The sequence below is a fragment of the Paramisgurnus dabryanus genome, chromosome 1 (assembly GCF_030506205.2).
Source record: "Paramisgurnus dabryanus chromosome 1, PD_genome_1.1, whole genome shotgun sequence".
Taxonomy (NCBI): Eukaryota; Metazoa; Chordata; class Actinopteri; order Cypriniformes; family Cobitidae; genus Paramisgurnus; species Paramisgurnus dabryanus.
In genome coordinates, this window is record NC_133337.1 from 13,084,603 (window position 1) to 13,090,621 (window position 6,019).

General features: G+C 34.9%; 1 long non-coding RNA gene across 2 annotated transcripts; it reads left to right on the forward strand.

Moving 5' to 3' along the window:
- Positions 1-1,060: 1,060 nt before the first annotated feature.
- Positions 1,061-3,034, forward strand: LOC135760654 (uncharacterized). 2 transcript variants are annotated; one of them, XR_010537465.2, is made up of 5 exons: positions 1,061-1,310; positions 1,407-1,564; positions 1,913-1,989; positions 2,085-2,209; positions 2,367-3,034. It is a non-coding gene; the product is annotated as an uncharacterized lncRNA (long non-coding RNA). The 2 variants fall into 2 exon arrangements; XR_010537464.2 differs by having other exon boundaries at positions 1,075-1,310; positions 2,085-3,034.
- Positions 3,035-6,019: the final 2,985 nt, after the last annotated feature.

The following is a 6,019-nucleotide window of genomic DNA, read 5'->3' on the forward strand; positions in this document are numbered from 1 at the left end:
CATCTGCCACCGGCTGCAGCTACACACACAGAGCTCAAAAAAATGCTGACATGTGATTGAGCAGTAAACCTTGTTAACACCAAAACATGACGCAAAATCCAAAAGTCAATCATTTCTTGTCTTTCCTGTATGTTATTTATCATTAAAGGCGCAATGTGTTACTTTTAGAAGGATATCTTGACAGAAATGCAATATAATCTACATAACTACACTCAACTAAAGGATTATTAGGAACACCGGTTCAGTTTCTCATTAATGCAAATATCTAATCTAATTATCTAAAAATTCTACTCATTCGCATAAAACAATATATTGATTTAAAAATTGTAAGACACTTTTTGAGTATTCACAGAGTTTCAGTTGATTTTTGTAACTTGTTTTGAGAGACAGCTGGCGGAGGCAGAAATGTCTGAATGCACATCTTTTTTATTTTTATTTGACAAAAACACAAAGATCTGTTGTTATTGTGAATGTACACAAATTAAAGAAGACCCTTCACAGTTTCAAATGATGTCAAACACGTAAGTGTATGATTATTAATGATGGAGTATTTTAAGTTGATTCTACGGTGGCCTCGGGGTGCAAAAATAAATTACAATGGTAAATTACTTATTTACAAGATTAAAAACAAATTTACAACTTTTTAAACAAATTTATAATTTTTTTAACAAATTTACAAGTTTTTTTTAAACAAATTTACAAGTTTTTTTAACACATTTACAATGAGTGAATAAATGTACAAGTTTTCTAAACAAATTTACAATGATTGAACAAATTTACAAGTTTTTTAAACAAATTTACATGTTTTTTAACATATTTACAATGAGTGAACAAATGTACATGTTTTTTAACAAATTTACAATGAGTGAACAAATTTACAAGTTTTTTAAACAAATTTACATGTTTTTTAACATATTTACAATGAGTGAACAAATGTACATGTTTTTTAACATATTTACAATGAGTGAACAAATGTACATGTTTTTTAACAAATTTACAATGAGTGAACAAATTTACACGTTTTTTTAAAAATTTACAAGTGTTCAAACAAATTTACAATGAGCGAACAAAATTACAAGTTTTAAAACAAATTTACGTTTATTACGGAAAGGGTAGGTACAATACGCTGACGTCACGCATCTGAGCCTCCGGTGGGAGGAAACCCGGAAGTATCGCCGTGAATCACATGAGAGTTGTGAATGCGATGTTGTGTATTAGGCTGTACATAATATTAACGGAAAGAGAGTGATAATATATAACCTTTCATCGCTTCCGAAGTGACTAAAAGGGATATTGGACCTTATTTTCAGGTAAGTGAAATAGTTTTAGCTAGCTAACGTTAGCTGTCCAAGTTGCACACGTTTTGGATGGCAGTTATCAAAATAATTCACTGACTTTCTCATTAGATTACAGACAACACGAGAGGGTGCTTCAAACTTTTTAATCAGGACTGCATTGTTTGTTCGCTCCCGGGGTTACATAGACTGAAACGAGGAAGTGTGACGAGTTTGTTTACATGGTGCTGTAAACTTCAACCCAGGAGGACACTTCAAAGGAATCAAGGGTGCGTTAACTTGTTCGATGATATAATCTGAATAATCTTTAAAAGATTAGGATTTTATGTAGTGACTAATGAGACGATTTGTTAAAATTACCTATATTTATACTATAAATTATATTTTCATTTAATCATTTAAACCTCTCTGAGTGTGACAGTATTGTAATGTTTTATCATATTACAAAAACTCTAATGTTGCCTAAGCAAACTGTCATTTATGTCAGATAGATAGATAGATAGATAGATAGATAGATAGATAGATAGATAGATAGATAGATAGATAGATAGATAGATAGATAGATAGATAGATAGATAGACTGCCAAGACTGAAATCATGATTATGTTAATTTCCAGTGTCTGTGATATTGAAACACTAAAGGAAGAAGAGGAGGACCACCATTCGTTTCCTGAGCAGAAAAAAAATTAAGCATGTAATTCATTGATGAAAATTAGAACAAATAAATCTCATGACTTCATTGATCTTTCTTTTTTTACATGTAATTTTCTCCTCTTTCTCAATACACAGATCTAACAGTGGTTCTGGGGCATTGCAAGACTATGGTTACCTGGAAACATCTCCTATTATGGAAGATTATCGCAACATTTGTGTCTTGGATCATTTTTTCTTGTTTCTCTGCCACAGATTTAGCTGTAAGGTTTAAAGGTCCCGTTTATCCTGATCCCATTTTTTAAACTTTAGTTGGTGTGTAATGTTGCTGTTAGAGCATAAATAATATCTGTTAAATTATAAAGCTCAAAATTCTATACCAAGCGATATATTTTCTTTAATAGAATTTCCCTTTCAAAGCCTATAGCAAACGGCCAGTTTGGACTACAGCCCTCTACTTCTCGATTGAATGACATCCAAAGAAGAGTTTTTTACTAACCTCTGCCCACTGGAATATGTCAGTCGCCAGCTAAGCTCAAGTGGCTCTACTAAGCTGCTGTTGAATCACAGCACACTAAACAAACTACATAATCAGAACTCGATAGGTATTTCTGAAGGAGGGACTTTATAGAACAAGGAAGACATCAGCTCGTTTTTAGTAAAGTAAAAACAGCGCTAGAGAGTATGTGAAAAATATTGTCTTTTTTTACACACAAAACATGAACACACGCTATATTGCACACCATAAACACAATCATAGTTTGTGTTAAATACTCTCATTCTCACGGCACCCATTCACTGCAGAGGATCCCATTGTAAGCAATGTAATGCTTAATTTCTCCAAATCTGTTCCAGTGAAAAAACAAACCATCTATATCTTGGGTGAAAAATTACTTTAATCCCAAAAACAAACTTTTTTCATTTAAATGTTTTTACTTTGCTTTATTGTTACAATTTGTACAGTAGATAGAAAATATACATTGGAACAAATGTATATACAGTGGTGTGAAAAGGTGTTAGCCCCCATCCAGATTTCCCATGTTATTATTGCATATTTGTCACACTTTAATGTTTCAGATCATCAAACAAATATAGTCAAAAAATAAAACCCAAGTGAACACAACATGCATTTTTTAAATGAAGGTTTTTATTATTAAGGGAAAAAATCAAAACTACATGGCCCTGTGTAAAAAAGTGTGTTAGTACCCACTGGCTTTTAATGTAAATATGTTTGGTTCTAAAAATGTACATATATATTTTTTCATACTTGAGACAATATACATTGAAGTTCATTTATAAATAAAACTATATTTTGAACAATGAGTGAAATTAAGTTTCTTTAATGTAGAAATGAGTTGTTCTAAAACTGTACAGTTATTTACTTAACACGTATCTAATGTGTGCATTGCATGTCTGTTAGAAGTGTGTGTGCTATTCCTGGGTTTATAAGCATGTGTTAAGCAGCCAGTAGTTAAAAAACGAGTCCAACTTAATTTTTACTGACTTCCATTTCTCTAAATATACTATTTGGAGGGTTTAGCCTCCGCCCACATCTCCATCAAAGTAAATGCGTTCCAGGTGGATTCGGAAGTCAGTTCTGGTTTTGACAAAAAAAATCACACCATGTTATCCCTGTGATTCCTCTGATATGGCGCTTTTCCATTGCATAGTACCCCACGGTTTAGTTTAGTTTGGTTCGGGTCAGCTCACCTCACTTTGGCGTGGTTAGCTTTTCCATCGAGTTTAGTATCACTTCGGAGTGGGAGGGATTATAGGCGTGTCGTTATATTTACGCTGCCTACTGCTGTGACATCATACACGTGAGAGCGTTGTTGTACATTCCCATACATTCATTTATTTCTAAGTCTGCCACAAAATTAAAATTGGCCACCACAAATAGATGTTTGCACATCGCGTTTATAACTACCTCTATCTCATATGACAGTTTCTGTTCAAACACCCGACCTGTGGCGTCAGTCGACAGCGCTCCGCTGAGCCTCATTCAAGTTGCATAAGCATATATAATGCGGACGTGCACGTCGCGAATGTGCCGCCACAAACTGCAAGTCTGGAAAAAACTGTTATGGTGTCCCGGATTCTCAACCTGCGGATGTTTTTCATCGCTAAAAGGGTGTTTGGAAACTTATAGTAGAACACAGATAACAACATGTTTGCTTGAGACAGCGCAAGCTAGCAGTAAGCTAAAGCTAATATTTACATTATAGCGATGACGTGACGATTCTCTCAGACCAATCAGTGATCTACAGTGTTTTCGCGTCACGTTTGGTATCAGCTCGGGTCGCTTGGAACCCCAACCGAGGTGGTACGAAAAAAAGTATCGGGTACTACGTACTGCACCCAATGGAAAAGCTCCCAAAAGTAAACTGACCCGACCCAAACTAAACTAAACCGTGGGGTACTATGCAATGGAAAAGCGCCAATAGTGTCCTCCTGGGTTGGAGTTTACAGCACCATGTAAACAAACTCGTCACGCTTCCCCGTTTCAGTCTATGTAACCCCGGGAGCGAACGAACAATGCAGTCCAAAAAGTTTGAAGCACCCTCTCGTGTTGTCTGTAATCTAATGAGAAAGTCAGTGAATTATTTTGATAACTGCCATCCAAAACGTGTGCAACTTGGAAAGCTAGCGTTAGCTAACTAAAACTATTTCACTTACCTGAAAATAAGGTCCAATATCCCTTTTAGTCACCTCGGAAGCGATGAAAGGTTATATATTATCACTCTCTTTCCGTTAATATTATGTACAGCCTAATACACAACATCGCATTCACAACTCTCATGTGATTCACGGCGATACTTCCGGGTTTCCTCCCACCGGAGGCTCAGATGCGTGACGTCAGCGTATTGTACCTACCCTTTCCGTAATAAACGTAAATTTGTTTTAAAACTTGTAATTTTGTTCGCTCATTGTAAATTTGTTTGAACACTTGTAAATTTTTAAAAAAACGTGTAAATTTGTTCACTAATTGTAAATTTGTTAAAAAACATGTACATTTGTTCACTCATTGTAAATATGTTAAAAAACATGTAAATTTGTTTAAAAAACTTGTAAATTTGTTCAATCATTGTAAATTTGTTTAGAAAACTTGTACATTTATTCACTCATTGTAAATGTGTTAAAAAAACTTGTAAATTTGTTAAAAAAAACTTGTAAATTTGTTAAAAAAACTTGTAAATTTGTTTTTAATATTGTAAATAAGTAATTTACCATTGTAAATTATTTTTGCCTTTCCAGGCCACGGTATGATTCTGCTATGATAAGGAGAAAACGCTGTGTTTTTGGACGCCAGGGGGTTAAATGCCACGGCCTAACTGAGCATTGTTTCTGACCATGCCCATCCCTTTATGAAACCATGTACACATCCTCTGATGGCTACTTTCTGCAGGATAATGCACCATGTCACAAAGCTTGAATCATTTCAAATTGGTTTCTTGAACATTACAATGAGTTCACTGCACTAAAATGGCCCCCAAAGTCACCAGATCTTAACCCAATAGAGCATCTTTGGGATGTGGTGGAACGGGAGCTTCGTTGCCTTGGATGTCCCACAAATCCCCATCAACTGCAAGATGCTATCCTGTCAATATGGGCCAACATTTCTCAAGAATGCTTTCAGCATCTTGTTGAATCAATGCTAAATAGAATTAAGGCAGTTCTGAAGGCGAAAGGGGGCCAAACACAGTATTAGTATGGTGTTCCTAATAATTCTTTAGGTAAGTGTATATTATCAGTGGTGTTTGAAGACCTTAAATAATGAACTGTATTGTATTGTTTTTATTACCTTAGAATGAGTCCCCGACATGTTTCTACCATAGCCCTAAACAGACAAACTGTTGTGCAGAGCGTATTTGTCCCTACGTTGTCCTGTGGCAGCTACTGTAGCTTTTCATTACATTTTGAAATTTTAATTTTAAAGATGCTAAAAACCCACATTACACCTTTTACTTTTAATTTGTGTCATTTACTTTTTAACACAAAAATACGTTTGTCTAGACATATGTGGAGCTCAGATGCAAAAGCTGCTAAAAGCCACCTCCATCAAAAATGAGCTA